Source organism: Pleurodeles waltl, chromosome 9 (assembly GCF_031143425.1).
Source record: "Pleurodeles waltl isolate 20211129_DDA chromosome 9, aPleWal1.hap1.20221129, whole genome shotgun sequence".
NCBI lineage: Eukaryota > Metazoa > Chordata > Amphibia > Caudata > Salamandridae > Pleurodeles > Pleurodeles waltl.
In genome coordinates, this window is record NC_090448.1 from 221,234,248 (window position 1) to 221,254,338 (window position 20,091).

The window sequence follows — 20,091 nt, forward strand, 5'->3', positions numbered from 1 at the left end:
TACAACAAGTCCGGAGGGTGCTCAAGAGTGCCTTTTCGTGAACGGAATGTCCATCAAGCGTTTATTATGAGCCACGCAGGACTAGAAAGAGACACTCGTAAAGAAGAGAGCCCTTCACAGTTTACTGTTCGCCCCTGAACGATTCCCACACACAATCGTGCGTGTATAAATACAAGAAGAATTAGGACAAACAAGGAGCAGAAAAAGAAAACAGAGGGAGAAAAGTAAATAGAGAAAGAAAAGAGTGTTGGATTAATGGGGCCTACATTGAGAGGAGGGTCAGAGAAGATCTACATCCAATGGGACGGTATTTTTATAAACACACTATTTATGTCAGACAGGTTTTCTGTAGAAATACGTACATACAACCCTCAAACACACATTCATGAAGGAAGCAACGAGGCAGATATGTCAATGTGCAAAGATAAACTCAAGGCTACTTGAACAAATAATGAAAGAAGAATGTATAGTTGTAGTACAGATCAAATAGTAAATGTTCAACTTTGGAAATATAGGAGTGAAAATGGAGAAGCAACATTTTGTTTCATAAGCTATCGACTGACTAGGGGCCTGATTTAGATCTTGGCGGACAAGTTACTGCATCAAAACGGTGACGGATTTCCCATCCGCCTAAATACATATTGGATTTATATTTTGCGGACAGGAAATATGTCACCGTTGTGACTGAGTAACTCATCTGCCAAGATGTAAATCAGGTCGAAGAGAGTGTCTAAATGGTGAGGTTTATGCTAGAAGAAGACCATCTATTCAATGTGTTTTGTGTTTATTGGTGTCGTTTGGAAAAAAAACAATTTCCTGGCTCTGGTAAGCTCTGGTTGTTGGGAAGGTTATGTCTTGAAGTACAATGAGCAAGGCAACATGCAGGAATTCTTACACTCTATATTCTAGAGAACAGCTGATGGTAACATGTTTTGCATTACCACCGTGCGATAACTTTTTAAAACGAGTATAAAAATTAAATGTTGCTACAATTTGTCAAGGATAGAACAAGAAAGAGCTTGCAAAGCGAGAAAATTGACTGGACGATGTGTTTTATTTTTCCAACTGGTAGACCTGGATAATCTAGATCTCACAAGTGATTCAATACAGTGTTTCTAGCGGGGAAAATTTCTAATAGAATGTGTAGAGCTGGTGCTTGGAGGTTAACTCTATTAATACATTCACCTTCAAGGTTTGTTTTTGCTGTTTACTATGATGAACTGTCTGTCCTGGTTGAGTTTAGCTTGAGAGCATATTGTGAAATAGTTATTAGGATACTTCTGACGACCCTTCTGGAAAATAATAATGCATTCATATATTTCTATAGTGTACCTTAAATGTCTACGTATGTATCACAGCATCTCTGAGTGTGCATATATTGCAACATGAAAGACATATTAATATGGTGTACTATTATTAGGGTGTACTAATTATCAGCTGAAGGTGCTCATTTGTTTTATCACGCCAAAGTTGAAATCAATCATTCTGCACATGTTGCTATAATATTGAGTTTTAAGACTTTTTACCACATATTCTAAATATTACTGTCTCAGTAATTAATGCTAAGTCACAACTCCCTATGTGTTGTTTTTTTCTATTCTTCACATATCTAGCAGGTTGTCTGTATATGGGCGATAATGTACTACCAGAATGTTGAGGTTAAAATATCGATTTGTAACACATAGCATTTACAAAACCATCATCAAAGAAAGTAGATGTGGAATTAGACTAGTTCCACTACACTATCCAAAATCTGTTTACCTTGACAATATTTGGAAATTAATTTACACAGTCAGCATAATTGAGATTAACATTCTTGCCTCTGATAATGTGACAAACGACCATGGACAACATTTGATCTCAGTTGCTTGCTGTTTCTCATGTTGCCCCTGATTTATCACTTCTGGATTTGTCATCTCTTCTTTGGTTTTTTATCTGCTAACCCGGTCCCAAGACATTGAGCTGTAGTAAAAATGACCTGATTTTTTTTCTGCCCCAAGTAATACTCTGGGTCACCATTCTATTCAGACCTTTAAAACAAGTAAAACATAGGTTACTATAAGTGAAACTGTTTAAGCATTGTTGAACTTTGGTTTTGGAAATGCAGGAACTCTGTCCCTGTAGAGATCTAGATTGTGGTCCTTTTCTCCCGTTGCCCTACCTACAAATCCCACATAAGTAAAACGTTAAACTTGGTTGATAAAACTGATAAGTACATTATGGGAATGATATGATTAAATTCATTTTGGAACATCCGAATATCTAACTCATTAAGTAGTTTTCCTAAATTTCTCCAGTTCATTTGATGCTGCATTTGGAATTTAGGAATGCTGGATATAGTCATTGCACAGTGGTTTGTATAAGTCGGTACAATTAAATATAACCAACGTGGTGCTTTGTAGACATACATTTCAATTGATATACAAATCTGTAAATATTTGAACAACCACTATGTGTTATCACGTTTCTCATTTTTCACTGTCCATGAAAAGTAAATCCAATCACAATCAAACAATTACTTTAGGATTTTCAATAGATAACTGACGTTTTATATAGTTGGTTTCAGCATTATCTGCAAACAGCTAATGCAGGTTGAGAAACATATTCAAAATGTGTGCGTTTCGTACCAATTTTAAGGAACAAACCTGATTCAAAAAGCCATTTGTGCCTGTGTTAGAAATGGGGTATTTGGTTGACAGTCAGGTTACCTCCTGTTCAAGCAAGGACCCTCACTCTAGTCAGGGTAATAGAGAATCACCCTCAGCTAACCCCTGCTTACCCCATTGGTAAGCAGTAGGCTTAACTTCAGAGTGCTAGGTGTAAAGTATTTGTACCAACACACACAGTAACTTAATGAAAACACTACAAAATGACACAACACCAGTTTAGAACAATAGGAAATATTTATCTAAACAAAACAAGACCAAAATGACAAAAATCCGACATACACAAGTCAAGGTATGAATTTTTAAAGATTAAACTCAAAAATAGCGCTAGAAAACAAAAAATGCTTTGATGAGGTGCTAACACGGTGTCGTAACGGAGTCGTTCCCAACAATCTGACACCAGCGGTATTGGACCCAGAGTTGTGTAGACCCCCAGGTACAGTACCCTGGTAAAGAAATGAAAATGAGCCGATGCGTGAAGTCGGGGATCGCGCCGCGTCTGTGCAAAACGTTGAATCCGTGCGCTTCGAGCGGCGTCGGTCATGACGTGGTGCGGCGACTTCCACAGAATCGCAGACTGTAGCAGGGCTGCAGTGATGTCGGGCCTGCGAAGGTCGTCACGTTCCGGTGAAGATCACAGAGTAGGGTGCAGGCGGCAACACCGGATTCAGCAGTGGCATCGGTCCGAAGTCGTCCGAAGTCGATTTCCTTAAATTTCCACCAACTTTCCTTCCAAGGGCCTGGGGACTGGATAGGGCACCACTTGTCAGACCAGGAGTCTCTCCAGAGAATCCAGGTGCTGGCAGAGAGAAGTTTTTGCTGTCCCTGAGACTTCAAACAACAGGAGGCAAGCTCTAAATCAAGCCCTTGGAGATTTCTTCTCAAGATGAAAGGCACACAAAGCCCAGTCTTTGCCCTCTTACTCTGGCAGAAGCAGCAACTGCAGGATAGCTCCACAAAGTACAGTCACATGCAGGGCAGCTCTTCTTCCTCAGCTCTTCTGCTCTTCTGCAGGCAGAGGTTCCTCTTGTTTCCAGAAGTGTTCTAAAGTCTGTGGTTTTAGGTGCCCTTCTTATACCCAATTTCTCCTTTGAAGTAGGCCTACTTCAAAGTAAAGTCTCTTTTGAATGTGAAATCCTGCCTTGCCCAGGCCAGGCCCCAGAAACACTCACCAGGGGGTCGGAGACTGCATTGAGTGAGAACAGGCACAGCCCTTTCAGGTGTAAGTGACCACTCCTCTCTTCCGTCCTAGCACGGATGGCTCATCAGGAAATGCAGACTACACCCCAACTCCCTCTGTGTCACTGTCTAGTGTGAGGTGCAGCCAGCCCAACTGTCAAACTGACCCAGACAGGTAATCCACAAACAGGCAGAGTCACAGAAACGGTATAAGCAAGAAAATGCTCACTTTCTAAAAGTGGCATTTTCAAACACACAATCTTAAAATCAACCTTACTAAAAGATGTATTTTTAAATTGTCAGCTCAGAAACCCCAAATTCCACATGTCCATCCGCTCCCAAAGGGAATCTGCACTTTAATCAGATTTAAAGGTAGCCCCCATGTTCACCTATGAGAGGGACAGGCCTTGCAACAGTGAAAAACAAATTTAGCAATATTTCACTGGCAGGACATATAAATCACATTACTATAGGCCCTACCTTAACCATACACTGCACCCTGTCCTTGGGCCTACCTAGGGCCTACCTTAGGGGTGTCTGGCATGTAGGAAAAGGGAAGGTTTAGCCCTGGCAAGTGGGTACACTTGCCAAGTCGAATTTACAGTTAAAACTTCACACACAGACACTGCAATGGCAGGTCTGAGACATGATTACAGAGCTACTTATGTGGGTGGCACAACCAGTGCTGCAGACCCACTAGTAGCATTTGATTTACAGGCCCTGGCACCTCCAGTGCACTTTACTAGGGACTTACTAATAAATCAAATATGCCAATCATGGATAAACCAATCAACAATACAATTTACACAGAGAGCATATGCACTTTAGCACTGGTTAGCAGTGGTAAAGTGCTCAGAGTTCAAAAACCAACAGCAACAGGTCCGAAAAAAATAGGAGGCAGGAGGCAAAAAGATTGGGGATGACCCTGCATAAGCAAACAAGTCCAACACGACCCCCTACCAGCCTGAAGCTAGGGGAGAACAATCAATACCTTGATGTACTTCCCTGATTGGGGTGATAGAACAAGGACCCAGGCCCACAACAGCAGGGACATGTTCCAGCTCTACGCCTTCCTGACTCCAGTTGGATCCCTCTGTCCATACTTTCAGGGCCCACTACGCTCACCCATGGGGAACCCTTCTCCACATCTGCAGATACCATCTGTGCGGCACCTAACTTCACCTTGCTCACAGATGTATCCCAATGGACAAATAGTACCACCAGGGCCAACACAGTGGTGTTGCCGATTCCACCCCGGGGGTGACTCCCGTCCCCCCCCAGGGGCAACTCTGTCCATCAGGACAGCAAGCCACAGTGACCCCTGACAACTGTCAGGGATGAGAGCCCGACCTTAGGCCTCTCTAACCACTGTGACTGAGGAGAGTGGGGGGTGGTAGCCCTGAACTGCTGTGAAAAAAGGATGCAGCAGACACAGGTCGGAGAAATCTTTTTTGCATGTGTAAAAATGTACTGTTGACATTAGCTATCTGTTAGAAATGGGGTCTTTGGTTGGCAGTTAGGTTACTCCCTGTCCAAGCAGGGACCCTCACTCTACTCAGGGTAAGTCACACACAATCCAAATTATCCTGTGCTCACCCTCTGGTAGCTTGGCACTGATCAGTCAGGCTTCACTTAGAAGGCAATGTGTAAAGTATTTGTGCAATAAATCATGCAATGACACAGTATAGGACCACAAAAATACACAACACAGTGTTTAGAAAAATATATAATATTTATCTGATAAGATGCAGGTCAAAACGATTAAAATGCAGTAAGTATATGTTGAGATATCACTGTAAAGTGATATAAATTGTCTTTAGTTTTTTAAAAGCAATAAATGTCTCTTTTTGCATGGAAAACAAGGAGGTGTGCGTTGATTTCTCGGGCCGCACATGGCGATGCGTCATTTAGTTTTCACGCAGGGACGGCTGTTCATCGATTTCTGGCACTCGCCCGTGGATCCTCTTCGGGTTGCGGGGTTTTCGGACACCCCTGGGACGATGCGTGGATTTCCAGCACTGACAGGGTGAAGTCACAGGGGCTGCATCGATCCAGTGGGTGTTGCATAGAAATGTCTACCGCATGGCAGGCGCTATGTCGATTCCTCTCTGAAAGTCAGGCTGCATCGTTCCGGCTCGGCTGTGCGTTGATCCAGTGGGCCGTGCGTCAAATTTCAGGGCGCTACGCTGGCGCTGCATCGATCTTCTTGTTGCACAGTCGGGCTGGTTCGTTCCATTCCAGCATGCAGTGATTTTTTCACCACGGTGCAGGCTGTGCATCATTTCTCACAGGCTGTGCATCGATTTTCACCGCACAAGAAGTCATTCTTGTAGAGATGAAGTCTTTTTGGTCCTGAGACTTCAGGAAACAGGAGGAAAGATCTATCCAAGCCCTTGGAGAGTACTTCTCACCACAGCCAGAGAGCAGAAAGGCAGCAGTCCTTCACAGAAAGGAGTCAGGTGAGTCCTTTGGGCAGCCAGGCAGTTCGTCTTGGCAGGATGCAGGTTCTGGTATAGGTTCTCTTCTCCAGGAAGTGTCTGAGTTGGTAGGGGCAGAGGCCCTGTTTAAATACCCAAACGTGCCTTTGAAGTGGGGGAGACTTCAAAGAGTGGCTTACAGGTGCACAAGGTCCCCTTTCAGTTCAATCCTGTCTGCCAGGGTCCCAGTACGGGGTGTGGTAGACCTTTGTGAGAGGGCAGGCCACTGTCCTTTGACATGCAAGTGTCAGGCCCTCCACCCTCCCAGCCCAGGAAGACCCATTCAAAATGCAGACGTATGCAAGTGAGGCTGAGTATCCATTGTTTGGGAGCTGTCTGAGTGAATGTGGGAGCTGTCATCTGAACCCAGCCAGATGTGGATTGTAAGGCACAGAAGGATTTAAGTGCAGAGAAATGCTCACTTTTTAAAAGTAGCATTTCTAAAACCTTAATATTAAATCCAACTTCACCAGTCAGCTGGATTCGGTATCACCATTCTGGCCATACTAAATAGGACCTTCCTACTCCTTTCAGATCAGCAGCTACCACTCAAACAGTATATGAGAGTAGCCCCAATGTTAGCCTATGAAGGGAGCAGGCCTCACAGCAGTGTAAAAACAAATTTAGGAGTTTTACACTACCAGGACATGTAAACTACATAGGTACATGTCCTGACTTTTGCCTACACAGCACCCTGTCCTATGGGTTACCTAGGGCATACCTTAGGGAAGAATTATATGTAGAAAAGGGGGTGTTTTAGGCTTTGCAAGTACTTTTAAATGCCAAGTCGAATTGTCAGTGAAACTGCACACACAGGCCTTGCAATGGCAGGCCTGAGACAAGGTTAAGGTGCTACTTAAGTGGGTGGCACAATCAGTGTTGCAGGCCCACTAGTAGCATTTAATCTACAGGACCTGGGCACATATAGTGCACTTTACTAGGGACTTATGAATACATTAAATAATCCATTTGGGTATGATCCAATGTTGTCATGTTTAAAGGGAGAGAGCATATGCACTTTAGCACTGGTTAGCAGTGGTAATGTGTGCAGAGTCTTAAAACCACCAAAAACAGAATCTAAAAAGTGGAGATAGGCAGGCAGAAAGGTAGGGGTGACCAACCTAATACTGTCAGGTCTAACACTAACCTACCCACAAGTAGTGTCCTGTAGCTCACAAGGCTTTGTGCTCAATGTGCTTAGAAGGAGAAACTGATATTTAGTATCTTCCTGCAGTGCCAAACTGCATATGTTAAAATACTTATCCCTACTGTAAAATTCAGGTGTCATACTTTTTATACAATATTCTGCAACAGTAACAATCTGTACACCATTTCAATTTTTATCAAACATGTAATTAAATGGTGAATGTATACTTTTAGCATATAAATTGCAAAGTTTATTTTATTTCTACCTAAAGCTGAACATTATGTATAAAAAGTTCCTCCTGAGAGAAAGGTGATAGACAAAAATGTCAAAGATAAAATATTGTGTGGCTGAAATATTGTGCGAAGAGTACTGACGACAAGTATATAGTGAAGGTAAGTTTCAATGGGTAAGCAAAGTTTTACAATGCTTAAGTCCACATATATGTAATTCCAATATATATATATATATGTATATATATATATATATATATATATATATATATGTATATATTTATATATATATATACTTTGAAACTTTGAAGACAGCTGCTGAACCGACTGCTGTATTGGTTTTGAACACTTCTTGAAGATTTGCCAAATGGCACTAAAGTTTTTAGCAAAACAAGAAACACTTGAATTTCCCCATGCATGTTTCCATAGGGATTTTGTACACGACTACAGACCGAACCACAGGATGAAATTATACCAAATATTGTAGAAAACCAGGTTTTGGTCCAGAAAGCATGCTTTTTGTGATTTGGTGTAAATCTGTTCATTAGTTTTAAAGCTACTAAAGGAAAAAGAAATGTAGATATCTCCAAAATCGTCAGGGAAATGTGCTCTGGGGGAGGGGCCTTTTAGTATGCTCTCCATCACCCTGGAAAAAGGTGGAAAGACCTTGCATACACTAATAAGTATTGGGGGGGATCCTAGGCCATTTTACATGCTTTCAGTATTACTATATAAGATATTGTGCTCGGAAGAGCAAGGATGCAAACACCTCCATTAAGGATTACGGATAGTTATTCAAGGTGGAACTGCATAGAAAACACACTTGCTTTGCCTTGGCCAAGAAATTAGGATGATTTTTACTTTACAGAAGTGAGTGCTCCTTCGGTGTAGTTGTGATCATATTTTTGTGCATCAAGAAAATATCTCCAAAATTGTTGGGAAACGCGCTTGGGGGTCCTTTTAGCAAGCTGTCCATCACCCTGGGAAAAGAGCAGGAAGACGTTTCATGCCACTAATATACATGGGGCAGGGCCAAACAGACGGGGCTTCTAGGCCATTTTACATGCTAGCAGTGTCACTACATGAGATATTGCGTTTGAAAGACCAAGGACACAAACACCTCCATCTGGGATTACAGCTAACTTTTCAAGGTGGAATTACAGACAAAACTTATTTTCTTTGCCTTGGCCATGCACAAGATGTTAGGATGATTTGTACTTTACAGCAGTAACCGCTTTTTGTTTGGTGGAGATATGATCATATTTCTGTGCATCAAGATAGCACCTCCAAAGTTGGCAGGAAACACACTTGGTGGGCTTTTTAGTAAGCTGTCCATCACCCTGGGAAAAGAGAAGGAAGATGTTGCATACCAGTAATGCATATTGGGAGGGGACAAATGGGTGGGGCTTCTAGGCCACTTTACATGTTTGTAATATCACTACATAAGATATTGTGCTCGAAAGGCCAAGGATGCAAACACCTCCATCTAGGATTTCAGATAACTTTTCAAAGTGGAACTGCAGTGAAAACACACTTCCTTTGCCTAGGTCATTTATATATAAATACATACACACATATATTGAGTTAAGAATAGTAAATCTAATCGTCTTACCTATTTCACTTACCTTTTCTATATTCTTGTCCTCCATATTTTTGCCACAATATTTTGGCTATACGATATACCTGTCTTTGAAATTCTGTCAGACAACCATCTTAAGGCCTGGGCCTGCATACAGGAAGTGTGGGAAGAGCTACTTAAATTCAAATATGGGAGAGGACAGTAGGCAGGATCAGCAGGTAGGCCTAATAAAGACCTTGTTGGGACCTTTTAAAGTAGCAATTGTCTAGTAAACAGTGCTATAGTGCCCTGGTAAACGTTGCAGCTGTACTCTTGTATAGAAAAGTGTGGCTGTGCTAAGCCAGGGAGGTGCATGTTTTCAGAAATAATCAGGAAAGTGTTTTGGAGAAATTCTCTTAAGATTGCTAGTGTACATTATAAAAATGGCTTCCCACTTGATCAGTCTCTCAGAATATATCTCAAATTGCAAGAGCCCAAAAGAAGAAGAGTATATCTAGCTGTGCTATCAAAAGTCAGCCTGGCTGGCCTCATGAAACTTTGGGGAACAAAAATGTTGAAGAAAGGTGTTCCTGTATGGAATAACCAGCATACCAATTGGTGGGAATGGTTTGGACTGAATATTTAACGGTGCCCATGCTGTTCTGTGTGGTTGAACATGCCTCCCACTGAGGAAATGCTGCCTGAACCCCCAGAACATCCCTTGGCTCTTTGAGTGCTGAAGAAAGGACGGGGACATTGTCCATCATCTTCAAATATTGAGACTTATTAGAAATCTCAATGTTTTATTTAGAACTGGTAGATACAGGTCACCCTACATAGCTGTACAGCTAAATAAGGTAGATGGGACATTAGCCCATTTTTGGTAGATGTCCAGCATCCACCAAATTTCAAACAACACTTTGTTCATTTGTTTAGCTCCAGAAAAGTTCCACTGATACATAGTGTTGAGGTTGGGTTGGCAGGCAACATTTTTCTGGGTCCATTGCATGAGTTGAGGACTGTTGTTCTCTTTGAAACTGTGTTAACCTTTAAAATAAGATACAATGTGGCGGAATCCTTCCCCCAAATTTCTAATCAAGAAATTCACAACCCCCAATGTTGGCTATGGTGAAAGGACAGGTGATTTTCCATTGTGGAAAAAAAATCCCACTGGATAAAAACTAGAAAAACAAAATTGAAAACTACACATCATGCTGCTCTACGTTATAAGGAATTGTGATCTGCACTCAGTTCTGCAAAGGGGAAATAGCTGTTCCAAAAAAGGACACATGACATTGCAAGATGCAGGCTCAAAGAGCTGTGAGTGGCCCCGTATTCCAGGTGTACTGATGGAAAAATGTGTGAATAATTAAGAGTAGAAAAATAGCTTCTTTGTCTAGGATTACTATTATTGATGCAGAATTAAAATTCCCTTTTCGGATCAGGGTAAATCATGATTTTGTGTTACACTTGATTTGACGCTTTGTGTTACATTTGATTTGACGCATTGTAAAATGTATTCATATGTAGCATAAGGAGAGTACATGCTCATTCAAACCTAATGGAGGATATATATCCAGAGTGTATCCTAATACAGATTTGAAAATATACTACAATATGCTAAGGATGATGATCTTAGCTATCAATCAAATACTTTAGAAACGAAGGATGAAAAAAGCTAAACTGTGCCTGTGGGTGGCACATTTTGAATGTGGAAACTAAAAACAATGTTTCTTAGCTCACCATCTGAAGTGTTTCATAAAGAAATATGCTGCAATTATATCTATACTGTGATAAAGGGGACTCTGATCTATTTAATCCCTGTAGATTTATTTTTGGCTTTTGCACTGCCTGGATTCCAGAAACTTTGTTGTGAGTGCTTCTCACTGAGTTTTAGTAACTGGAAGCTCTGGTAAAAAAGACTTTAGTGCTTACCGCTAGTGGGAAGACAGTAGCCGGGTGGACCTCCAGAAGAGAAAGTCCACCTGGAGCATCTGTGGCCCCCAAACTGGAACCCCCTGAGTCCTGGCCCCCAAATCTGGAACCCCTGAGTCCTTCTGGACACAGAGGTACCTTGCGCATGATCATGAGGCTGTGGGGCCTGTTCAGTGTAGACAGGGAGGGTAAACATCCTTGAAATGTGTAAAGTGGAGTTAATGAAGACCTCAGATGAAGAGAAAGCACCAGAATCCCTGATAAAAGACATCTGCAAAGCCACTGCTGCTGGGGAAAGACAGCCAGGGGCTAAAGTTGCCAGAGAGGCCTCAAGTATGCCATGAGGTTCCAAAAAAGCAGGAGACAGGCCCAAGCTCTTCCTCATTGGAGGAACATCAGTTAAAAGCAGCACCTGAAGACTGTAGAAATGTAGAGCTCTTGAGGACTAAAAAAAATAATCCTCATGGCTGGAATGTATCACCAAGACCAAACTGCAACTTTTCCTGAGTGAATTGGCAAATCAGTAACTGACAAATCTTTTTTTTTTTTAACACAATGAGAAAGCCATCAGGCATGTCCGAGTGCTGCTGAGCTAAATGACACCTACCACATTGAAATATGCATCATAAAACATAGTATCAGTGAGTTTCCTTGAGGGCCCAGAGGCTTAGTAATTCAGGATTGTGTGTCACCCTCCCCTCGTTTTCACTATTGCGCTTCCCTGGGTGGGCCATGACTCCAGGGAGAATCTAGAATACTATTTTGTGGGGTGCATGTTGCCCCCCAGGTATGTGTGATAGCATCCAGGAAGAGCCAGCACCTAAGTGTTAAATAGGATCAGGGGTGGCGTTGTGCTTGCCGTTATCTTTTACCCTGGGGTGAGGCTAGCTCCCCAGGAGTGTTGTGTAGTGCCCCATATAACATCTGGGGGAGGTGGGTGATCACAGATCCTGAGGTGACACAGGGTGACTCTCCAACCCTATGTGTCTGGGGGGAGTGGAGAGTTCTGGGATGCTAGGAAGAGAAACCTGATGGCTAGACTGATCTGTTCCAGATGCAGGAGCAGCTGTATCAGTGAAGGCTCTGGGCCTTCCTCATAATTTAGCAACAATCCTCAGCGTGGGTGCCTACTTGAGGTATTTTGATCCATATCTGCATCAGAATTGAGAGTAGCATGTTAGAGAATATTGAAAAAATGCAAAAGAGAAAAAATAATTTTGTGGCCAGCGGCAGATTGAACCAAGGTGGAACAAAGGCCTCTGGCCAAATGCTCACACAAAGGCAAAAGTACCACCTTTTTTTGTATATTTGCAGTATGATGTCAATGGAGGACAAGGGCACTACAGGTGCCTTGCTTTAGTGTTGGAATGTTTCCAGAAACAGTGGTCCCTCCACCCACTAGGCCACTCAAAGAAACCACTTCACTTCTTTTTGGGTTGCTCGAAGTATACCTGGTGCAGGTAAAAGTCATCCCTTTATGTGTTATGGTCCTGGCATAGAAGGTTTTTTTTTCAATTTTATGTCTGCTTTGCACAGCATCGAAAATTGGAAATATTTTAAAAATTAAATTAAATAAAAAAGTATCATCCTGAAATGTTATAATTTAGGTGGTGCTGTTTTTTGATCTTCTAGTGTGTTCTTAGATTTTGTGTGACACACTGACAAAGCCAGTAGAAATGTGTTTATTGATTGCTCATGCAATATAGTGTTTGGCACCTGGGGTAGTATTGTGGTTTTGGGGGACAGAGCTTTCTGGTGCCCATTCACTTTGAAAAGTCTCGAGCACAGGAGGTACATGGTGCATTTAGGGGGTTACCTGCTGTATTGGACCTTTCTTTAGTGTATGCCTCCTGATGGTTGTGTGACCCTAATAGCGTATTTCCATCAGCCATTGTGTATGTATCTGTAAGTGTGTGCATGGTATGTATTACTATATGTATTTAAGTATTCTAGCTTTTTTCAAGATAAAATATTGACTAGAAAGTCATGTATTAAGTATTCGTTTTTGAGTTCCTGAGTGATGATTCATTAGCCTACAGCATCCCCCCATGTAAGACTTGTTTTGCTCTGCCTCGCTACTCTATGAGTCAAGATTGAAGAATGTTTTCTTGGTTGCCAATTATGGCCTCCAGGGTACAGGGACCTTAGGATACCAGTGGAGAAAACCCCAGTTTGTTACATTTGTAACCGATTTCCTCAGCCCGCCCTAGACTCTCGACTTGGAATCCTGACACACATTCAAAAGCTCAGGATCTTCAATGGTAATAGGACACAAAGCAGATTTGCTATCAATTTAACCTCTCTGTTCCAAGAAAAAGAATTAGCTGCATGTCCAGAGAGTGGCATTACGTGGATTCCCGACAATGTGATTGCTAGGATGGATTTTAAATGCACTTGCACTTCAATAGTCTGCATCAACTTAATGTTATTTCTGTCACTTTTCCTATTTTATTATAACATATGTGTGTGAGTGTGTGTGTGTGTGTGCATGTGCGTGTGTGTGTGATTCCAGTTACATATACTCCATGTCTTTTTTTGCCTCTATAGTGTGCTGTAACAGCAGCTATGCTTGTGCCTGAAAATAGTTGTATCATTAAGGTCTAATATGAAGAGTTGGCTTAATGTGACCACTAACTCCAGGTAATTTATAGATGTCTTTCTTTGTTTTTTCAATTATGCGTTTCCATAATCCTCATCTCCATAATCCCTTATTTTGTCGAAATAGTCGTCACTCAATCAGAAAAAATTACATTTCTAGCAATTAATAATAATTGAATGTTTGCTATGTTCCTTGCAATAAACTATACCTTTCATTTTTTATACCACCAATTCTTGAACCATGCATACATAAAATACACATAACATGTTTGCATGCATTGCACTGTATAGTCACAAAATGACTTAGTCAATTACTGTGCATCATTAACAACATCGCAAGGCAAAATATTTTTTTTATTGTTTAACATTTCCCTACAGCTATTTAAAAATATATCTGATGCAACCATACAGTATGTAAGGATGTTATAGCTAGTGCATTTACTCTTCTTTGTTAAAAAGGATTTAGGCCCTGATTTGGGGGATGGAAGATGGAGTACAGCCAGACAATGTGATAGAGGGTATCACACTTCCTTTACTCTATTTGCCAAATTTAAAGATTTTTGCCAGCCCCATGGGCATTTCTGTACATTGTCATGAACCACCATCATATAGGCTGCTGTCAATCTAGAAAAAGGTTGGTTGATGGAAGGCTTGTCAAACATCAAGGCAGGCCTTCAATCTTTTTCAAAGTTTTTTATTTTCTAAAACAAACTCGCAAAGCAGGAGACTGTTTTGAAAAATTTAAAACTAATGAATGAGGAGTTTTCGCCCCCGGGGGTAGGGGAGTTCTACTGTCCCTCTTTGCCAGAATGTACATGGTGATGATGGAAGTAAAAAAGAAGCCAAACGACTGCCTACTCTAAATATGATGGATGGTCGGAAGGCTTATCTCCGACAGAATCTATTCCCTCGGCGCCATGGGAAGGCAGCAAATTACATTTTAATACACTTTAAAACGTAATTTGATCTCTGTTCAAAAAATATTTTCGCTCCTGACGCAAACTCTTCCCATTCAAAACTATCAAGTTTAGTTTTGTCAATATAATTAGTTAAAGTGATATATAGAATTATTTGAAAATTAATTTAATCATTTTGAATAAATGTTATTGTTATATTATTATTTGGTCTAAAATAGGTTATTAAAATACTCTACAACTACTTACTAAATATGTACTATTTCATATATATTTGTAACATTAGCTTATATGTATTTATATATTTAATTACTTTAATTTTTTTTAATTTAGTTTAAGATTACAAAACACACCCTAAATTAATCTGTACTCATTCTCTGGTAGCTTGATACAGAGCAGGCAAGCTTAATTTAAGAGGAAATGTGTAAAGTATTTGTGCAACACTTTATAGAGTAAAACAGTATAAGCACCACACCAAAAAGATATCACACCTAGTTAGAAAATAGAACCTAATGTAATAAATAAAACAAGTCCACAATGACAAAAAAACAATAGGTAGAATTTAAGTTAATAATCTTTAAAGATTGAACTATAGAAAAGCACATAGAAGCAAAAAGCACTAACCGAGGCCATCTAGTCAAACCAGATCAGGACAAAGTCAAACGTTTATGGTGACCAGGACAGAGCGATGGCCGGCTACAGGGACCCAGCCAGGCCCACTGAACCAAAGTACCTTGAATCCCAGAGCGAGAGAATTGCACTGGTTCTGTATCGCGCCATTGAGGAAATGCGTCAGAGTTCCCCAAATAGCAGTGACAATGCAATAGAGACGAGGTGCAATGGAGTTCAGATGCAGGTGATGGCCGCGTTGACGTTGAGGCAACACGCTGATTCCAATGAGCACAGCGCTGTGATGCAGAGTTCAGAGGTATTGTCGAGCCTGTCATTGACAGGAAGCAGGAGGCTTGCTCCAAAGGAAACACCGCAGTGTGGTTATGAATGCGCTGTGCTGGTTATATCAATGAGATGTATGAGAAGCACCAGTTCTGTCCATGCAGCGATGGAGATGCAGTTGTTCTGCTGGAGCACGACCTGAAAATCTACTTCCAAGGGTCCAGGGCTGGGATCGTGCCACTTGGCAGGTGAAACTCACAGTTGGCAGAGTCCAGTTGGCTTGGTTGGAATTCTTTTAGGTCCCTGAGACTTCACATTAGGAGACAAGTCGCCTGGTTCTTGGAGTCACTTTGGTTTCTGGATTAGAAAGATGATGGTCTAGTCCTTCACACCCAGCCAAGGAGGGCAGCAGGCAGCGTGTCAGCAGAGCCGGGCAGAAGTTCTTCCACAACAGCAGCCCAGCAGAGTGGCAGTCCTTGTAGCAGAGCAGCAGTCCTGCTTCTTGGCAGGGTATCCACAGGTCCAGAAGTGTACTGAAGTGGTAGTCTCTGAAGTCCAGTTTGTATACCCTGCAGTTCATTTGAAGTGGGGAGCCTTCAAAGAAGCCTTTGAAGTACACAGAGGCCCTCCATGTCTACGCTGGCCCCAGACTCACTACAGGAGGGTATGCCACCCTTTGAGTGGGGACGGGACAGAGCCTAATCTGGTGTAAGTGTCAGATGCTACCTCCCATACTGCCCAGGATGGACCATCAACATGCAGATGACCACTCAGTCACACCCACGCTCCCTTTGTGTGTGACTGTTTGGAGGAAAGGCACAGAAGCCCAGCTGTTACCCACCCAGACATGTATTCAGAGACAGGCAGAAGGCACTTGATAATTAAAGTAAGAAAATGCCAAATTTCTAAGCTTTGCATTTTTAGAATTATAATTTAAAATCGGACTTCACCATAAGTTGTCATTTCAAATTGTGATTCTGAGACACAAAATGTAGGGGTCCCATCTCTTCCCAACTGGAAATGATACTCATAAAATGTAATACGGTAATCCCAATAGTATCCTATGGGAGAGATAAGCCTTGCAGTAGTGAAAAACAAATGTAATATTTTTTCACTACCCAGTCATGTAAGACTTAAAAGTACATATGTAACTTTTTACATACACTGCACTCTGCCCTTAAGCCTGTCCAGGGCCTACCTTAGGGGTGAGTAAATGTATTAAAAAGGAAGGTTTGGGCCTGGTAAGAGGGTTAACTTGCCAGGTCGACCAAACTGCACACAGAGGCTCTGCAATAGCAGGCCTGAGTCATGTTTCAAAGGACTACTGAAATGGGGGGCACAATCAGGGCTGCAGGCCCACCAGTAGCATTTAATTTACAGGCCCTGGGCACATAGTGCACTTTACTGGGGACATATAGGTAAATTAAATATGCCAGCTGGGGATAAGCCAATGTTACCATGTTCTAAGCATAGAGCACATGCATCTTAACACAGGTTAGCTTTGGTAAAGTGTCCAGATTCATAAAGCCAGCACAAATGAAGTCAGTAAAAGCAACAAAAAAAAACAGGAAGTCTCAAAGCAAATAATTCAGGGGCAGCCACACCAATGATGCCAGGTGTATCACGGTGCCACCGCACCTGCTGTGGTTATGGAAGTTATGCCCCATGTATTATACTTCTTTAATGCATACAGACTTGGTGAAGAGTCTCATCTCTTCACACTGTCTTTGACATGTGTCAGCTAACCAGTCTTTTACAGGCAACCAAGCCCAGACAGAGCTTTTGTTCTACTGGGCATTTCCCTGGTGGGCCAAACTTTGGGGCTTCTGGGTTGCTCCCAGTGACTCTGTCACTTTCCTCAGCTCCCCAAGGTTAATTGCAGCAGGCATAGAGACTGAGAGAAAGAGAGAAAAGGAAGAAATTAATGGATGGGTAGGTAGAGCGAACACAATCATAGAGTGAGAAGAGAAGAGAAGGGAGAGAAAGGGCTAGAGAGAGAATAAATGGTGGAAAGAGAGAGATTGTGTAAGAATATAAAGCGAGCAGAGCCTGCTGGAGCATTTTTGCCACTGCTACCTTTGGTTTCCCAGTCCGGCCCTGTAGGCATCTCAGCAAAAGCTACGCTGATAAGACCTGTCCACTTACTAAACATCAAGTGCACACACCGATAAAATGTTTCTGCCCCTGCGTTGTATTACTGCTGGATTCCAGAGTGTGACACCTGTAGCAGATGGTCACCAGCTATTTCCATTTACTACCAGTCTCTATTTCTATTGTGATCTGCCACTGGGGTGCCCATGGTAAGCTTGCTATACAACATCTGCCTCTAGGGGTCTTTAAATATCTGTGCCCCTTTTATGGTAGGTAATGAGTTCAATATCTTATCCATTAGTATTTCCAGCCCTATCAGTTTCAATGTTATGTTAATTTCCTGCCAGCTGCAAATGAACAACACAGCTGGCATCAAATACAGAAATGTAGCTGTAATCTCTTTTATGAAGATAAGGGCATGCCCTTCTGCCTCACCTTCTTTCAATTTCCAAACAGGAACAATAAATAATTGTACCATTGGCAAACAATCTGAAACAGGGTTCATTTTAGTTTTAGATCACTGAATAATGAAAAATGAGTTTTAGAATAATGAGTTTGAGAACTGAATAATGATCCTGATTCGTTGAGGAGTAACATTCCGCTCGAAGGTATATATTGCTTTGAAATTAATAGATAACACAAAATACGTTCTGTTATTCTGTATTTTCTATTATTAAACATAAACCCACATTGATAGTAACACTAGTTCCATTTACGGCTTCAGAGTGTAGGGAACTATTTGCATATTTTCGAGGGGCTGAAGGTGTAGCTGTGCTCTTTAATAGAAAATGCAAGCGTGCAACCACAATGAAAGTGTTTCAGCATTATTCACACCAGCCTCAATACTCTAATAACTTGCTCAATGAATGTTTAATGCTTAATGTTTAATGCAAGAAGATCTAACTTCAGCTCGACAACAGACAAGAAGAAAATGTTCAAATAGCGAACTAACTTAATTATAGTAAAGTAAGTATGAAAGATGTCACTGTTGTTCTCTTTAACCATCCTTCTCCTGACATTAATGTTAGCGTTGCACGGACAAAGAAGAGAAGGGCCATGAAAGTCCTATCGTATACTGGATAGAACATTAGATGTGAAATTCAGTTGTTTTTGATGGGCTGAAACTGCAGCATGATCTTTGTTGCACAGCTGTATACCCTGGGAGCACAATGGAACCAGAGAAAATGCGAATGCCTGATGGACAAGCAGTCCAAACTCAACCCACCTGATGTACACAATCAATATAAAAATATTTTTGATACGCAAAGTAATAAGTGAGAAGTGGTCTAAAACTGCATCCCACAGCTTTCCAGCATAATTGTACATCAACACCCCTAAACTAATAACAGTTCTTCATCATGCTAACGTAATTGACAACGAGGCAATTCCAATTGTATCCAAATATGTCAACCAAATTTGTATGTCTGACACAATGTTTGTCATGCATCAGGAATTACACTTGGAAGTGATGGGGACAATTAATGTAACGAAGGAGAGAGTCCATTCAGGATATGCACAGCCAGTCACAGAACGGATAAATAACAGAAGTGTGTGTCTCACTTTCTTGGCTTACCAAGGCTAAGTCAACTTGAGTTCTTGTAGCCTCTGATACCGGTAAAACCACAGTGCAGCACAGATACTAGTAATTTCTAAGGGTGGGTGTATAAGGGGGTGTAATTCTGTGTAGCGAATCATGCGGAATTGCACAAACGTTCAGTGAGAATACAAAAAATTGCACAAGAAGAGCAATTCTGCAATTTAGCTCTATTTTGTTAGAGCAAACATGCGCCCCTTCATGGAAAATGGATGCAAGGATGCCCTTTGCGCTAGAACTAAATGCAGCAAAACATGAATAATTAAAGCAAGCAGCCGCTCACGCTTGCTAAATGTACACTTTGGTTCGGAATTTTCCCCTCAAGTTACTCCTAATTACGTGGGTATGTCAAACCCCTTTCAGAGGACTACAGGGCAGGCAGGAGTTACTGAGCTTAACTGCAGGACCCTCAGCAGCGAGTTCCCCTGGGGACCAATAGGCCTGTAACCAGTCTCACGCTCTCTCCAGCAACAAAGAGACTTGCAATGTCCCAGTGAGTGACCAGACTTAGGCACTCACACTGCTCCAGTCCTACGCAGGGAGTCGACTGTATATGGCTCTCTCCTGAACTTACGCGGCCTGCTTCAGCAGCAATCAAAGGTGCTCTGGTGCTCCTCCTGCATGGTAAGTTTTTGTAAGGCCTGACAGCCTTAGAGTGGTCTTCCCCCAACTTTTTGCTTGCCTCCCTTAATGTTTTTGGTCTCATTTTTGCTGTTTTTAGGGCTCTGTGCACTTTACCACTGGTGACCAGTGCTAACGTGCTTGCGCTCTCTCTGCTAAACATGTTAAAATTGGCTCATACCCAATT

The 20,091-nt window shown here is 41.7% G+C and overlaps 1 protein-coding gene across 2 annotated transcripts in view; it reads left to right on the top strand.

The window, feature by feature from the left end:
• TAFA1 (TAFA chemokine like family member 1) overlaps positions 1-20,091 on the top strand; it is a 1,243,985-nt gene that overhangs the window by 895,784 nt on the left and 328,110 nt on the right. The window lies entirely within an intron of this gene.